The sequence below is a fragment of the Ceratotherium simum genome, chromosome Y (genome assembly GCF_057802395.1).
Source record: "Ceratotherium simum simum isolate JZ-2026a chromosome Y, ASM5780239v1, whole genome shotgun sequence".
Classification (NCBI taxonomy): domain Eukaryota; kingdom Metazoa; phylum Chordata; class Mammalia; order Perissodactyla; family Rhinocerotidae; genus Ceratotherium; species Ceratotherium simum.
Genome location: NC_141941.1, coordinates 12,467,802 through 12,486,422, shown reverse-complemented (window position 1 = coordinate 12,486,422; position 18,621 = coordinate 12,467,802). Strand labels below are relative to the sequence as shown.

The window sequence follows — 18,621 nt, the reverse complement described above, 5'->3', positions numbered from 1 at the left end:
AAAAAAGCTTTCCAAATTTTAAGGGGACCAAAATACTGAAACATGAATTTTCAAGAACTGAGAATAAATTTCTACCATAAAAGCACTTCTAAACATGTTTTAACATAAAGTATGTGTTAACTGCATTTTGGATTTTACTTTATATAGAACCACTTAGCACATTCCATAATAATACTTTCAACTAAAAATACAATTTTTACACTCTACCATTTGTCTGCCATGGTCTTGCCAGCATTTATCCATTTTCTTTAGAAAAGGGTCACTTTCCAGAGAATCCATGAGGTAACGTTAAGAAAAAGTTTATGTTCTGAAAGTAACACACATTCTGCAAATGGAAGATACGACTTCTATAAGACAATGTTTAGCAAAACTGCCTAATGATAACCAGAAGTCCAAGCATCTCTAGGTCTTAAACAGAACATAAAGGTGTCAAAAATAAACTTCACTGCACATTTCAAATGAATTATTCCACTCAACAGAATCTCACCGGAGAAATCTGACAAACAAATGAAAACCAACTTAAAGGAAAAAAGGTATGTTATTTTACATGAATCCCACAGAGCACCTTTAAGTATCCAAAACTTAAATTAAGAAAACTTTCTCCTCTTCTGTCTGCCATACGTGGAAAACAGAAAATATACATTGTTAAAAATGGACTAAAGGAAAGGAAAAGAATTTAAAGCCTCTGGTTTCCAAAAAAGGATAATCTCTGAACTGATGAATTTGTGCTTTGATGTGGTCTTCACAAAGCTGCTTCAACTGTTTATATGAGGTTGCAGATAAATCATAACAGCAAAGATTCTCGAAGCTCTGCAAAATTAGAAACATGTGTGCATACTCAAAACAAGGCTGTAAAAATAAAGTATGGTTTAAGTTATTATTCTGTATTTATTAATAATAATGATAATGAACGTATTCATACAAATCAACGAATCGATATGTGTCAATACATTATAAATGACAGTTAAATGGAAAAAACCTGTTTCAAAATTTTCAATATTTGAAAGCCTAGAAAAATGTACCTAAAATTTGTCCCTTGGAAGCAATCTATACTAACCGATCCTTAAGAAGTTATTCTAAGTACGCAAAGACATTGCTGTAATAAAAATATTTTATCAAAAAATAAATTCTCTGAAATTATGCATAGTTAAACTCATGTCCTGCCTTTCAAAATGTTTCAGAGTTTGTAATGTTACTTTAAAATTTTAAAAACAAAAAAAGAGTTAAAGATAACGTATACAACAATTACAACTACATACAATTTTATTTAAAAATGAAGTTTAATACACTTCTAATGAACAATAGACCAAACCATTCTGTTTACATTAAACCATGCCCTGCTGACCACTGGTGTGATGTCACCAAAAATGGTGAAGTGGGGAACTTCAAAACTCTATCCACCCACTAAATGAACAATTAGGCTGGCAAGAACTGTCAGAATCAACTTCTTCAGGGCCCTGGAATCCAGCCAAAAGCTTAAAATCAAAGGAACATTTAATGAAGAAAGAGGCTGTTACATTTCAGTAACACAGCTTTGTGCTGTTAACTCCCCCACCTGCTACGATGGCAGAGAACGTGCTGCTGGTGCAGCTTGCGAGTAACACTGGGGGAAATACTGACCTTGTTGTCAAAGACTGTAGACGTGTGTTCCAATTCTGGGGCTTGTCTTCGTGCCTCTTGCCTTGGAATTTCCCCAAGCAGCTCCCTAACATGCTGCTTGGGGGACTACACCAAAAAACTTAAAGACAAACAGACTAGACTTGGCCACCTGGGGCAAGAGAGAAGGACAAGCAGCACACAGACCAAAAATCCTGGAAAGGATCAGAAGTTGGGAAAGATATACAGGGAGAAGTAAGTGCTTTGAAACGCTCCTGTGTATACCAGGAAATCAAGAAGCCACACACATGCCCAGGGCTCAACACATTCTCAGAAAAGACCTGAGGAGACCCTAACTTCAGCTCGCTCTTACTTTCAGGCTACGCCCACGCAGAGTGAGAGAAGGCTAAGATGGAGCTGTCATCAGCATGGCTAACCAGGAATGAATGCCTCAACACAAATCTAACCTTCACAAGAAAGGAAAGGGTTTGGTTTGGTTCGGCTGCAGTGCTTAAGCAAATCTCAGAAAAATAACCAGCTGACCACTAAGCTAATGGAACAGGGATGTCCCATGACCACACACGATAAAGAAATACAGTTTTTACAAAACAGTGTAGAAAAAGGACTAAGAAAACAAACACCAATCACACACAAGAAGCAGTAGCAATAAACACTGGGGAAAGGCAAGAAATTGTCTCCAAAGTAGCCACATTACAATACTCACAACTTCCAGTTTTCAACAAAAAATTATGAGGCATGCAAAGGAACAAGAAAATATGGCCTTTCAAGAATAAAGAAAAAAATAAGATCTGTCCATGAGGAAGCAAAGATATGAGACTTATCACAATAAATTAAATCGACTGCTGAAATTATTCTCAAACGGCTAAAAGAAGCTTTGACAAAAAACCCGAAAGAACCCAGGTGGATGCTGTCTTGACAAATGGACAACTTCAATAAAGAAATGTAACCCACTAAAAGGAACAACATTCTAAAGCTGAAAAATATAATGACTAAAACAAAAATTCACCAGACAGGTTCCACAGGAGACGTGAGCTGGCGGAGACAGAATCAGTGAACATGAAGATAGGTCAACTGAGATTATTCAGTCTGAGGAGCAGACAGGGAAAAGAATGTAGGAAAAAGAATAAATCCCAGGCTACAGCAATCAAAACCGTATGGTTTTGGAATAAGGACACACATTTAAACCAACAGATTAAAATTGAGAGCCCAGAAACACAAACTTGCATATCCGTTCCACTGATACTTGACACGGTTATCAAGACCATTCAGTGGGGAGAGAAGAATCTCTTAAACAAATGAACATCCCCATACAAACAAAGCTGACCCTTTCCTTATATCATTTACAAAAATTAACTCAAAACAGCGAATTGTAAGAGCTAAAATTACTAAACTCTTGGGAGAAAGCATGATGCAAAATATGCATGACCTTGGCTTTGGCAATTCTTTGTTAAACAGGACACCAAAAGCAGAAGCAACAAAAGGAAAATAGGTAAACCGGATTACAGCAAAACTAAAAATTTGTGTGTGTCAACTAACACTACCAAGAGAGTGAAAAGATAGCCCAGAGAGTCAGAGAAAATATGTGCAAATCACATATTTGATGAGATTTTAACAACTAGCACACCAAAGGCATTTCTATGTTTCAACAACAAAAAGACAGACAACCAGCTTTAAACAGGAACAAAAGATTTAAACAGACATTTTCCAATAATACACACAAATGACCCACATGCACCGGAAAACTGTTCAACGTGAGAGAAATTAGCCACCAGGGAAATGCAAATCTAAACATCAGTGGGATACCACTTCACACCAACTAGAGTGGATTTAATTTCTTTAAATGGATCATCACAAGTGGTGGCAAGAAGGAGGCAAAACTGGAACCCTCACACAATACCCAGGGGATTACAAAACAGCCTCTGTGGAACATGGTGTAGGGGTTCCTCAAAAAGGTAAACACAGATCACACACAACCCACAACTACACTCCTAGGTTAATCCCAAAATAACTGAAAGCAGAGTAATCAGATTCTTCTACAACCATGTTCACAGCAGTATTATTCACAAAATAGGCAGAAAAAAACAACAATCCATTATCAGATGAATGGACAAACACAACGTGCTATATAATAGAGTGCAATATCACTCAGTCATTAAAAGGAACAAAGTGTTAATGCATGCCACAGCGTGGATGAATCTTGAGAACATTATGCTAAATGAAAGACAACTGACACGAGAGGCAACATACTGCATGACTGTGCTTCTATGAAATATTCAGAACTGGTACACCCATAAAGACAGTAGGAAGATGAATGTTGGCCAAGGGCTGGGGGAGGGCAGAACAGGGAGTGGATGCTACACAGGTACAGGGTTTCAATCTGGGTGATAGAGACAGTGATTGCACAACATAATGAATTGTACATCTTTAAATGGCCAGTTTTATGTTACATTAATAACATCACCTTAATAAAAATTAAATGGAGAAAGAACTTAAACATTTCTCAAAAAGAATATATGAATATCCCAACTAGCACATGTAAACATACTCAACATCATCAGTCATTTTGGAAATGCAAATCAAAAACTCAGCGAGGTACCCCTTCAAACCACCACAATGACTACAATCAAAACACAAAAAGTAACAAGTGTTGGCAAGTGTGTGGAGAAACCGGAATCCTCATACATTGACTATGGCACTGCCAAACGGTGCAGCCACTGAGGAAAATGTGGCAGTTCCTCAAGAAGTTAAACATGGAATTAACACAAGGTCCCTCAGTTCCCCTCTAAGGGATATACTCAAAGACTTGAAAACAGGGACACAGACAAGTACATGTTCACTCATGTTCACAGCACCACTATTCACAATAATCAAACGGTGGACACAACCTTATGTCCATCAAGGGACAAAGGGACAAAGAAATTGTGTACATCCAAATAATGCAATACGAATCAGCCATAAAAAAGCACGTGGTACAGATATAGGCTATGCCACAGACAAATCTTAAAAAACATTACGCTAACTGAGAGAAAACTGCCACGAGAGGGAACATATTTTATAATTCCATTTACTATGAAATACCCAGGACAACCAAATCCTTAAAGATGAAAAGCAAGTCGGTGTTGCCCAGGGGCTCGTGGAGCAGTAATGGGAAGTAACAGTTTCATGGGTAAAACCCTTCCATTACAGTGATACAAATGGAACTTGATAGAGTCAGCGGCTGCACAAAATTGTAAATGTTCTAAACTGCTCACTTTAAAATAGCTAATTTTATGTCACATAAAGTTCACTTCAAAAACCATTTTATCCATTCGTCCCTTGATGGGCACTTAGGTTGCTTCCAAGTCTTGGCTATTGTGAATAATGCTGCAATGAACACAGGGGTGCATGTATCTTTACGCATTGGTATTTTAAAGTTCTTTGGATAAATACCCAGCAGTGGAATAGCTGGATCATATGGTAGTTCTATCCTTGATTTTTTGAAAGATGCGGTATGTACGCACAATGGAATACTACTCAACTATAAGAAACGATGAAATCCAGCCATTTGTGACAACATGGATGGACACTGAAGGTATTATGCAAAGTGAAATAAGGCAGAGGGAGAAGGTCAAATACTGTATGATTTCCTTCATTAAGTAGTAGATAATAACAACAACAAACAAACACACAGAGACAGAGATTGGATTGGTGGTTACCAGAGGGGAAGGGGGGAGGGAGGAGGGCAAAAGTGACAATTCAGCACATGTGTGTGGTGATGGGTTGTAATTAGTATTTGGGTGGTGAACATGATGTAATCTATGCAGAAACAGAAGTATAATGATGTACACCTGAAATTTATACAATGTTATAAACCAATGTAACTGCAATAAACAAAAAATTAAAAAAAAAAGACAGAAAAACCATTTTTATAAAACGTGAAAAGACCACACAGAGAATGGCAGAAAATAGTTGCAAATCCTATATGTTAAATGTTTAGTGTCCACAATATACAAAGAAGACATAAAATTTAACAAGAAGACAAACAACCTAATTAAAAATGGGCAATGTGGGGCTGGCCCCATGGTGTAGCCGTTAAGTGCGCACGCTCCACTGCTTGCGGCCAGGGGTTCGGGTCTCAGGATCCCAAGCACGCACCGACGCACGGCTTGTCAGGCAATGCTGTGGCAGCATCCCACATAAAGTGGGGGAAGACTGGCATGGATGTTAGCTCAGGGCCAGTCTTCCTCAGCAAAAGAGACGATGATTGGCATGGATGTCAGCTCAGGGCTGATATTCCTCACAAAAAAACAAAATAATGGCAAAGAATTTGAATAAACATTTTCAAAGGAGATATACGAAAGGGCAACAAGTTCATGAAAAGATGCTTCATGTCATTAGTCCTTCAGGAAATGCAAGTCACAGTCACACTGAGAACCAGCTCATATCCACCAGGATGTCTGGATTCCAGAAAACGGAAAATACCAATTGTTGGTGAGGATGTGGAGAAACTGGATACTCCTATACTGCCTAGTACAGAACACAGGAGAAAGTAATACGGTACAGCCACTGTGCAAAACAATTAGGCAGGTCTTCCAAAAGTTAAACATGGAATTACCACATAACTCAGCACTTCGATCCCTTGGTATAAAACCCAAATACTAAAAGCAGGCGTTCAAAAAGAAACTTATACACAATGTTCATAGCAGCATTTATTCACAATAGCCAACAAGCCCAAATTTCCAGGAGCTGATGAATGTGTTAATAAAATGTGGTATATCACACAATGAAATATTATTTATCCATAAAACGGAATGAGGTACTGAAGCATGCTATATCATAAACGAATCCCAAATATGTTATAGAAAGTGAAAAAAGGCAGACATAACAAGGTCATGTATTGTATGATTCCATTTATATGAAATATCCAGATTAGGCAAATCCGTAGAGACAGAAAGCAGCAGACTAGTAATAGTCAGTGGCAGGGGTCGAAGGGGAATGAATATTGACTCCTTAATGGGTATGGGGTTTCCTCTTGGGGTAATGAATAAAGTCCTTGAACTACACAGTGGTAGTGGTTGCACAATATCATGAATATACACGATGTCACTGAAATGGTAGTATTTCATGTTATGTCTATTTCACTACACTAAAAATAACAGAGACCAGACAAAGTATGTGCTTTACAGACTTTACATTCGAGGGAGTTGTAAAAATGCATATACACACAACAAACTAAAAATGGCAAACTTCTATTTAGAATGGAATATATACATATTTCTAAGAGAATAATTTTCTGACTGCATCTATGAACATGATGCATTACAATTAGAAGGAGGAGCTAGAAGACGAGGAGAGAGACGAATGGTAACTCTAACTTGGTAAGCGCTTACTACTGCTCAGAGACTGTTCCAAACAATTTACATTAACCAGACATCCTCTACCCTTACCAAATTACACCGTGGCACGGTACTATCCTACCTTCATGAGCATTTTAGAGATGAGGAAACTGAGGATCAGAAAGATGAAATCACTTCCAAATGCTTCCACCAGGCCTGCCAAGTGATTTCCTCAGACAGTTGACAAATGGCAGGCTCCAAGAGCAATATATGTCAATATATCAGCAGTGACTTCAAGAAATGTAGAGTGGAATGAGAGCATTCACCCAAAAGAACTGAGGGTCAGCACTTCAAACTGTATATTAAGGAGAACAAAGAAGACGTGGTCAAAGTGGCAAGTGTGTGCAAATATTCCATGTGGAAAAGAAAAGAAAATGAAGAACAGAAATCTAACCATAAAGCAACGCTAATGGCTTATGATTCCTAGAGTCTGTATAATACAAAAAATGAATACAGGATAATGACAAGGAGAAGTCAATGCAATACTAATTGCATTATTATGAAAGAATAAATCAGATTAATAACACAAGTCCTGAATAATATCTTAGATTTCACTGGATTGACTTGAGACATATTTGCTTGATGTCATGACATAATCAGATAGGGGAAAAAGACAAACATGTTACACAGAGATTACAAAAAACAAAATTAAAGATCATTGGGATTTTCAAGAATTTAATTCTCTTCTACATATATACTTATGAAATTAATTATAAGGTCCTGAATAGCTATGAAACCCATTTATGATGCAACATATTTCTCTCCAATTTTAACAAATAGCCATTCTAGATTCTTGCCAGAATAATAAATAAGATACCCAGACCCTGCTAAATTGAGTAAAAATAACCTGAACAATGAAAAAAATACATAAAACTATATGGTCTACAAAGCATAAGTGCTGCTAAATAAATCATCAAATATAAATTCAGAGAAAAAAATGTTTAAAGGATTGCATGATTGTAATCCATGATGGATTCCATGATTACAACGCATGATTATAACACATATTTGAGAGACCCAACACAAGTAGACTACAATTAATTATATAAATCCAGACTCCATTATGATTAATGAATATTTCTATTCAAAATAACACACACCTGACAGAGTTCTTCCAAGCTGTATTTAATAGAGAGATTGTTCTGGATAGCTTGCGTAGCTTCTTCTAATTTTTGCCACTTTTCTGCATTGTAGTTTTCCAGCATCAGGGGTTTAACTAACAAATAAACAAAACCTTATGGACCAAATGTTTTGGGAGACAATGTCAAAAGACTACACATCACCCCACACATCTGTGATGAACTGATTATAAACAAAATATCAAGACCATTCAGTGGGGAAAGAATATATCTTCAACAGACAGTGATAGGACAACTACACATCGACATACAGAACAACGAGGATGAACCACGACCTTGTGTCATACACAAAAAATAATTCAAAGTGGATCAAAGACCTAAATGTAAGAGCAAAATTTATAAAACTCTTAGAATAAAACATACAGTAAACCTTCACGGCCTTGGATCTGGCAACAGATTCATATGTATGACACCAAAGCACAAGCAACAAAAGAGCAACTCAGTGGGCCTCATTAATCTAAAATTAAAAACTTCTGTGCACGAGCCAGCCCTGATGGGCTAGCAGTTCAAGTTCAGCGCCTTCCACTTTGGTGGCCCGGGTTCAGTTCCCAGGCACAGAACTACACCACTCATCTGTCAGTAGGCACACCATGGAGAAAGCTCACAAAGAAGAACAGAAGAACTTACGACTATACACAACTATGTACTGGGAATATGGGGCGGGGTGAGGAAGAAAAAAGGAGCAAGATTGGCAGATATTGGCTTAGGGTGAGTTTCCCTGGGGAAAAAAAAAAACGTTCTCTGCATCAAAGCACATAATCAAGAAAGCAAAACGACAACCCTCAGCATAGGAGAAAATATTTGCTAATTACCTAAGTGAGAAGAATCTAGTATCTAGGATAAAGAACTCCTACAACTCAACGACAAAAAGATAATCCCAATTAAGAATCAGGCCAAAAGGATCGCAAGAGACACTTTCTTCCAAGAAGATATACAAATGGCCAACCAACTCATGCAAAGTTGCTCAACATAAGTCAATAAGAAAAAACAACTCAAAACCATGACATATGACTTCACATCTATCAGGAAGGATATAACAAGGTTTTTTGAGAACATGGAGCCTGGAGCCCTTGTACAGTGCTGGTGGGAATGTAAAATGGTGTGGCCACTGTGGAAAATTTTGGTGGTTCTTCCCCTAATCAAACACACAACTACCATATGACCCCACAATTCCCTTCTCGGTATATCCCCCAAAGTGTTAAAAACACGTATTCAGAAAAATTCTTGGCCATAAATGGTCATAGCAGGGGCCGGCCTGGTGGCGCAGCAGAGAAGTGCACGCACTCTGCTTCGGCAGTCTGGGTTTGCAAGTTCGCCCCCAGGCGCACACCAATGCACCACTTGTCAAGCCATGCTGTGGCGGCGTCCCATATAAAGTAGAGGAAGATGGGCACAGATGTCTGCCAAGGGCCAATCTTCCTCAGCAAAAAAGGAGGACTGGCATCAGATGTTAGCTCAGGGCTGATCTTCCTCAAAAATAAAAAAATGGTCATAGCAGCATGTATGTCCAAACAATGGAATTTTATTGAAGCCTCAGAAATTAATGAAGCACTCACACACGCTACAACACAGGTGAGCTTCAAAATCAGTATGATAAGTGAAAGAAGCCAGACACAAAATGTCACATATGGAAAGATTTCATTTATATGAAACATCCAGAACAGGCAAATCCATAGAGACAAAATCAGACTGCTGATTGCCTGGTGGGGGCCGGGTGGGGAGGGGAGGGAAAAGGGAGTAGGTAGAGAAATGGGGATTGCTCGTGAGTATGGGGTTTCATTTGGAGGTGATTAAAATGTCTTGGAACTAGACTGAGCTGGTGGTTGCACAACACTGTCACGTACTAAGTGTACCAGTGTACACTTTACAATAGTGTACAACTGTTACTGTCTACTGTTATGCTGTGTGAATTTAACCACAGAAAAAATAGAAGCACAATACTATTAAAAGACAGTCTCAGACCCAGCCTGGATGTGTAGCAATTAGGTTTGCATGTTCTGCTTCGGTGGCCCGGGGTTCGCTGGGTCGGATCCTGGGCACAGACCTACTCACCCTTCATCAAGTCATGCTGAGGCAGTTTCACACACAGAAGAGCTACAACTCTACAACTGTGATGCACAACTATGTACTGGAGCTTTGGAGAGAAAAAAGAGGAAGATGTTAGCACAGGGCGAATCTTCCTCAAAATAAAACGAAAAAAAACAGTCAATAAAAATCATGAGACTTCACATGTAAACTACTAAAGAAAAATAATCTTCTAATTATATTAGATGATAACTTTATACTTAGGGAGCTGGCAGAGCATCAAAAGTCAATCTACAATAAGGACAAAAAAGAATAATACAAATGTAAGCACAAATTAAAGGACTCAGAAAACAACCAAAATCCAAGATTTGCTCTGTTTGGGAGAGTGAAACTATATACACACATAAATGTATGTTATATTAATGTGTGTGTATATATATAATATAATCATAATGTACATACGTACATAATACATTATAATCATTAATTATATTAATATTATTAAAATTATAATGATTATAATTATAAATTAAAATTATACTATCATTATAAATTGAATTCTATAATTCTAGAATTGTAAATTAAATATACAAATATACACTACAAATATAAAAACATGAAATATTTAAATATATTAATAAAAATTAAATTTTAAATATATTATTATAAATTAAATATTAAACTTTTAAATATAACAACTAAAAACAAATATAATTATACTATATTCTTATAAATTATGTAAATAATTATAACGTATAATGCACATAATACTTTATGTATCACATGTGTATTTATATAAAATAAGCCACTCTAGAAGCAAAACTTCAAATCAGAAATATTCTTCTTCTTCAAAATGAAAAGTTGGTATTTTCATTTTGAAATTCCTCAGTAGAGAAATTTGTTAGGCCAAGAATAACAAGTTGAAAATTGGATTTCATTTTTTTTCTTCACATTGTAGTCACCATCTAGAAACTCCGTATTACCCGAGGTGGCAAACATTTCTCCTTCTATGTAGAACTTATCTAATAATACAAATTTACGCTGAAAGAATGAGTTATTTTAAAAGACAGAAAAACGTTATTAGTTAATTATGTCATGAAAACAGGCATGTGACATGTTCTTTAAATAGCTATGAGTTGGTATTTAAAAAAGTCAGCAAAAAAGACGAAAAGTCAGATATTTGATTACTATGGTCAGGAATAGTATGTCAATGCTCCTTTCCCACTGCAACTGAATATTTTCTGAATTACTTTTTACACTGTTTCTAATATCTGAAACAGAAAGCAAAAGTTCATTTATATCATTCATATGGGAATGTGAAATTAGCCAAACTTATTTAAATAATTTTAAGAAATATTTGATATATTTAAGGCTTAAGTATGAACATATAGATCAAAAGAAATACAACCATTGACCAAAACAATACAAAAATAAACACAGACCAAGGCATTCTATCTCCTGAAATTGATCTTATAAATATTGAAATTTACGAAAAAACCAATATTGGAAAACTCAGCTGCACTATATCTAACAATGCAGGATTATTACATGAATTCTACAAATTCATGTTATTTGCAACACCACTTGGCTCCTAAAGTAAGATTGCTTTTTCACATACCGACAATCTAAAGTCAAGCTTCTGCACAATAAATTAAGCACGCACTAGGTTCTGGATAAAGAAAAAAGAAAGAAAACAAAAGAGCAATGGACAAATGTTAAGGACATTTGTTTCTGGAACGTTTTAGGAAGTACTGGATGGTGTTATTCAGATATTTTGGTAACACCTGATATTTTACTTACATGAAGAAGTGTATTATAAAAGAAGAAAAGAACTGAATGCAGAAGTTTTAAAATGACTGTTAATAATTACAATGGGAAAAGTTAAATTTCCTCTTGTCTCTTGAGAATTAAACACAGAAATCAAGGTTGGGACATGCCCTATAAACTCTGTCAACTAAGAAAAATCCTGACACCATAGAGGGGACATTCGTTTTTAAAAATGCCAAAATACCCATATAAAGAGATTTTTTGTTTCTTTTCCTTTTACAAATGTTATATGAAAAAATCTAATCAATAGTTCTGTTGAGTTCTTTCTTCAATGATATTATAATTCATTGGAAATTTTTGAAATGCATGTATTCTTAGCAATGAATGTTTTATCTCGATTCACTGTGTTCCTCCAGCTGCATGAATTTTCACTATATGATCTACACATTATCAAAAATTTAAATTGTTGCCTTTTGACCACAAGTGGAAGAACACTTCTCAGTAACATTACAGATCCATTCTCTAAGAAGATGAAAGACAGAATGTAAGGTGAAAGGCATGCCAATCTAGAATGGTGTTTCAAAATGCAAGGGAGCTCACTACTTCTCAGAGGGAAACAACAATCTGGAGCACGAAGTAATTTTCAAAAAGTCAGACAGCTTGCTCTGTGGTTATCTCATGGTTAGGACCCAAGTCTAGAGGCTCCAAAATCAATGATGAGCCTAAAACCTCTAAAAATTAACAGGGCCTCAAAAACTATTAACTGTCTCTCTGAATTTAAAAGTAACAAGCAGCAATAGGGTATGACAAGCCAAAACTGATATCTTAAGAACTGGTCATTATATTACCTTTAAAGCTTTTGATGGTCAACTTCTAGACACAGCGAGGGCCAGGCCAGATACTAGCAAAGCTGGACAGAATCATGTGGCAGGGGGACACATTAGTCAAGTCATCTGCATGGTGGTCTGCAAGCACAGAGCACATTATCAACATTCCTCTTTTGAACTGTTGTTGCTCCCGAGAGGCAGCAGCAGATGGAGAAGATGATGAGTCTTCTTCAGCCATTTTCACATTAAGTCCTACAAAATCCAAGAAAATGCAGTTTCTACTTGTACTTCAACTTTTTTTTAAAAAGTAAGCAAGACCCAACTTGGCACCACAATATTGTTTGAATTTATCTTTTTTTGTTCCCTTTTTCTCCCCAAAGCCCCAGTAGATAGTTGTATGTCACAGCTGCACATCTTTCTTAGTTGCTGTATGTGGGACGCAGCCTCAGCATAGCCAGACAAGCGGTGCGTCAGTGCGCGCCTGGGATCCAAACCCAGGCCGCCAGTAGCGGAGCGCAAGCACTTAACTGCTAAGCCACGGGGTCAGCCCCGATTTTCTGAATTTAGAAACAGGTTCTCGAGTGGAAAAACAATTTAAGGGTTCTAGATTTGATGCCTCGATTTGCTTTCACAAATCTCTTCTTTCAATTTCAATCATGAAGATTGTTAGCATTCATTCTTTTTATGAAGGAAATATGGTATATGAGCAATTTGTCCCAAAAACTAAACCGTAATTGGGTAAGGTGAATAACTAAACTGTCTTTTAAATTTTCTCTTTTTGGTGGGCAAATCTCACGGCCCTCAACGAGTGTTAAAATGAAAACTATAATTTGAACAAAAAATGAATATTTACATCTAAAGAAAGAAGAACATTAGGTCATTTGCAAATGCCAAATAACTCAATAAGGCATTGTCAGAGCAGTTTGTTCTACATTTCTGCACTGAAACGCTATTTATGTTGAAAGTATTCTACAACCTACAATGGAAACATTTATCAAAATATTTACGGTGTATTGTTTAGGGGGTAGAGAATTCCTACTTCGGAGGGTTACAAGGTTCTGGAGATGGATGGTGATGATGGCTGCATAACACTGTAAATGTAATTCATGCCACTGAAATATACAGTTAAAAATAGTGAAAATGGTAAATTTTAAAGTATGTATATTTACCACAACAAGAAAATTTCAGGTAATCTGAAATAACAATACTTCACTTTGGGTTCATAAAATAAAAATATAATACCAGATAGTTCCTATAAGTCTTAAAGATAATTTTCAGTTCAAAAACTGGGCTGGATCTTACAGACTTCTCCTTTGCAAAACAATTTTCTCTGGAATATTAAAAGACTTTTACCTTTTTGTTTTTGCCATTATTATGCTCTCTGTGTAGATAACGGGATTTTTTTTCTAGATCCAAACACTTCTCTGAAACTTCAGTTTGTAGCAAATGGCACCTTATAATCTTCCGTTGAGTCCAATGTGTCTTAGTGCACACATACTCAAAGAAAATAAACGGAACTTCATTACAGCTAGGAAAAATCAGCAAGAATGTATTTATTGAATATCAATGGGAGGATCTAGATAAGATTGCACATGTTCTAATTACAAATGCATTAACTGAATCTCCAAGATACAAGGATCCTATAAAACTGTAAAAAGTAAATACATTTCTCTTCAGAAATCTAACTCTAGATAAGGAAATCCTATAATAAGATTTGTAAGGAGGTTTTGGATTGAGATGATCCAGAAATCATTTACATTTTATAATTGGTTTAAGGATACCTAATATTTCAATGAGAGATCTGTCTTCTGGAATGTTTGCCTGGGATAAATATTAAGATCAGTCTTCATTCTGACCACCAGCTAACGGACTTCAAGGAGAGTGAGCCCAGAAGAGATGCAGATACTAAAGGATGCAGACAATCTAGAAGTTGGTTAATCCAGACAGAGGGATCCACTGACTTGACTTGCCATCTGGGATCCTATTAAACAAGAATTCTTCTTCCCACAAATAAACAAGAGCTCACAAATGTAATTCATGTATGTTTATCTGCCTAGGCTCTCACGAAAACACACACTAAAACATTTCCTGATTCTCACTAATGGAGAAACTTCTCCTTAATTCAGGCTCCAAGGGCTGCCACGATTAGGGTATTAAAACATTTTCCAGTTGTCTCACAACTGTAGGTGGAAGCCTTTAGTTGACGAGCACATTTTAATTGGTTCTGTTCCAACAGAAACAACAGTCTAACATTTGTTTCCATAGTCTAACAAAACAAGCTCAAGTCAGACAGCCGGTTTTCAAAGACAAGTGCATCTTACACCTGCAGACACCATCTCTCAGATGGTTCCATTAACAGTGAAAATGTCCATAAACCAAACATGGGGCTAACAGTACATTAATCTATTCTTAGATGAGAATACAAACACAATTATTTTAAATTTATCTCATATTATTCTGTTATTGTACACTAAAGGATTAATCTTCCTAAAGAAAGTTTGGCCCTTGCACAGCTCCTAGGAGGTAACCTGCAAGCTTTCAGAACATCAAGCAGGGTAAGATTTTGCATACTTGGGCGCCATGGGCCATGCCAGATATTTTATGCCAACAGTGTGATTTATGGCGGGGGGTTTGAGCCAGGAAATGGCAGCTTGACCTCTGGAGGGTCTGGACACTAAGATCCATCACATGGTCGTCATCCATGTGTACGCAGCCCACCCCGGACCAGAGCCCTGGACCTGAAGACTTGGGTGAGCTTCCCTGATGGCAGTATAGTATGAGTGTGTTGTCCTTCATTATTGCTGGGAAAGTTAAGCTCTGTCCACACAACTCTACTGGGAGAAGACAACTGGAAGCTCATGCCTCCTTCTCCTGGACTCTGTCCCCTGGTCCCCTTCCCTTTGCTGATTTTAGTCTACATTTTCATTGTAATAAGTCACAAGCCTCAGATAACAACTTTTCTGAATTCTCTGAGTCCTTTTAGGAAATCACTGAACCTGAGAGTGATCTTGGGAATCTCCCAAACTGCAATCACGTGCCAGAAAAAAATTAGTAAATGTGATAGAAAATCTGAAAATCAGTGCTTTCTTCTGGCTCCGTTTCATTTTAGTTTCAAAGATCTGAAATCTCTTCTACATGATAGATAGCAATGAATATCCACCTAACACAGAAAAAACTCAGTATTTGCGTTCTCCTTACTCTGTTGTATATTTTTCTTGTCACAAAAGTAGTTATACCTTAGTCTATGTGTTTAGATTACAAGTCACTTGAAGGGATACATAAGGCAGGAAAGATACTAACAAAATTATCGATAGGAAAAAAACTTACAATTATAAGAAGATTTTGGATTAAGAAATGAAAATGTCCTGCCCCAACAATAAAATTACCTTAACTAGTGATGACACCCACACCTCTTCCCCCTAAGGCTAGGGCTCCATCTCTCATGAAAATTACCACAATGTTCTCTCCCATGATCTTTTTGTTCTTCAACCCCTTTTGCTCAAAAAGATTTCAATCACAGCTAAAATACAACCCAACTGTTCTAAAGGTCAACATGAACAACTCATCTACCCTCCCCAGTTTGAAACAAACATTCGTCATTCTCCAAAACCTTTTCAGTACATTTCAGGAACACCAGCGCTCCCTTTTTTCTCTAATTGTGCCTCAAGATTTCTGTTGGCAGGAGGTCACCAGGCCCAGACTCCCTTCTTTCAATGATTTGCCTCTCTTAGACTTTCGGTTTTGTTTACATTCCACTCCCTTAATAAGGTTTTCTAAGTAAGTCCTCACCCTGTACCAAACCCACTTGCTGTTTGCCACAAGGAAAAAAAAGCTCAATACATATTTGTTGAACAAATGTTGACCTTATGAGAAGAAAATGGAAAATACCAGGACGAAAAGCAACACTTGCGCTCAAGAGCCCTGAGCTATAATCTAAAATTTTAGAAAAATTCCAGAAAAATGGAATAACACTGCCAACATCCAGCCAAAGGAAAAAACACCTTCTCCACATTGCTATTTTGAGGTCTGTGCACAACCCTCCTTTGCTATTCTTAACTTTGAGAAACCCTGAATGATCAATATTCTTACATGACACAAACTGAGTTTGCAAATAAGAAAAAAAAATTACAGGCCATTTTATGTTACCCTTTAAAGGAAGGCCTATCACACAGAATACAGAATTTTAGCATTAATTTTTCCCTGATAATACTATTTTGCTAAACACGTCTGTTCTTGTGTACCTTCCCGAATAACTGCTGATAAATGTTCACCTAGAATCTGCTTTTCTATAATAGTAATGAGCAGGTACCTCTTTTAAAAAATGGTTTAAATTACTAAAAACTCGTCATAGTAGACAGTTAAAACTGTTTTCCAAAATACTAGTACTTACTGCATACATTATGGTCATCAAGCCTGCCTCCTTGTTTTACACCGCTACTCCTGTATCAGTACCACAAAATGGCTACTTCGGTCTCCAGGATTTCCAAATTTTATTGCATGAACTTCTCCTGACTTCATTCATGAGTTATAATGATCATTTCTTAACTGGAGGAAATTTGGTATTTATTATAATACACATTTATTAAATTACACATCTGCTTCATAACAAAAATATCCTTTCATCTTTAATTCAACATAGATCAACAACTGGTTTTCTAAACTTAATTTACTACTTTGGCTCACCAAAAAAACTGAAAAATAAACTTAAGAAGAAATCTCTGTTTATAAGACATTTCTTTGATGGAAATGAAGAAAGGAGAGAGGAAAGTAAAAAGAAAAAGAGGGAAAGAAATTTACATTTTCATCCTATCCTATGAATACGTACTGACCCACTTAAATAACAGAGAAGTCAAAATGTAAATAAATATACAATTATTCTTGTGTGTTCAGGCACAGGTAGCTTCTAACTCTGTCGTCTTATTCTTCCATGAGCTTCTTGATGTGGCAGAGACATCCAGGAATCTGAAAAGAAATTTTCAACTTTCCTATTTCCTAAGAATCTGAGGACTTCAAGTGTAAAAATTATAAACAAAACAAGTATGCAAAAGAAACCCCATTCCTCTCTTAAATTGGGTTAGTTTAATAGTCTTGAAAGACACACCTATGTGGTCAGTTCACTTCTGTTTAGTCAGAGTGCCAAGCATTACTAAACTGAGTAAAATTGTAATGGAAAATTCTGTGGTTGGAAATTTTAATATAACCACAACAAAACTGTAAAATACATTAAGAAAAGGCCATCAGAAATGAAGAGAGAAATTGATAATTCAACAGTAATAGCTGATGACATCCATACTCTTTGAATACATGCATATGACATATGTGTGTGTATATACATATATATATAATGGATACAATACCCAGCGAAAAAAATCAGCAAAGAAACGAAGACTTGAGAAACACTAAAATGAACCAGAAGTAAGAGACATTACAGTAGACTTGACTCAACAACAACAGAATACACAATCTTCTCAAGCGCACACAGAACATTCCAAAGGATAGACCATATCAGGCCACAAAACAAGTCAATACATTTTAAAGGACCAAAATCGTAAACACTGTGTTCTCTGATCACAATGGAGTGAAAATGGAAAAGAATAAGATACTTGGTAAGTTCACAAATATGTGGAAATTAAACATTTGTAAACAACTAAAGAAGAAATCACAAGGCAAACCAGAAAATACTTTAATATGAAGGAAAACGAAGACACAATAGAGCAAAATTTAAAGAATGCACCTTACACTCTACACAGAGAGAAATTTACAGTTCTAAATACCTACATTAAAAAAAGAAAGATCTCAGATATGAAACTTTTATAAGAAAACACAGGAAGTACGCTCTTCGACATTCGTCTTAGCAACATATTTTCAAGC

At 36.4% G+C, this 18,621-nt stretch overlaps 1 pseudogene; it reads right to left on the bottom strand.

The window, feature by feature from the left end:
- Positions 1 to 177: 177 nt before the first annotated feature.
- Positions 178 to 12,988, bottom strand: LOC147911665 (cullin-4B-like; annotated as a pseudogene).
- Between the last annotated feature and the right edge of the window lie 5,633 nt (positions 12,989 to 18,621).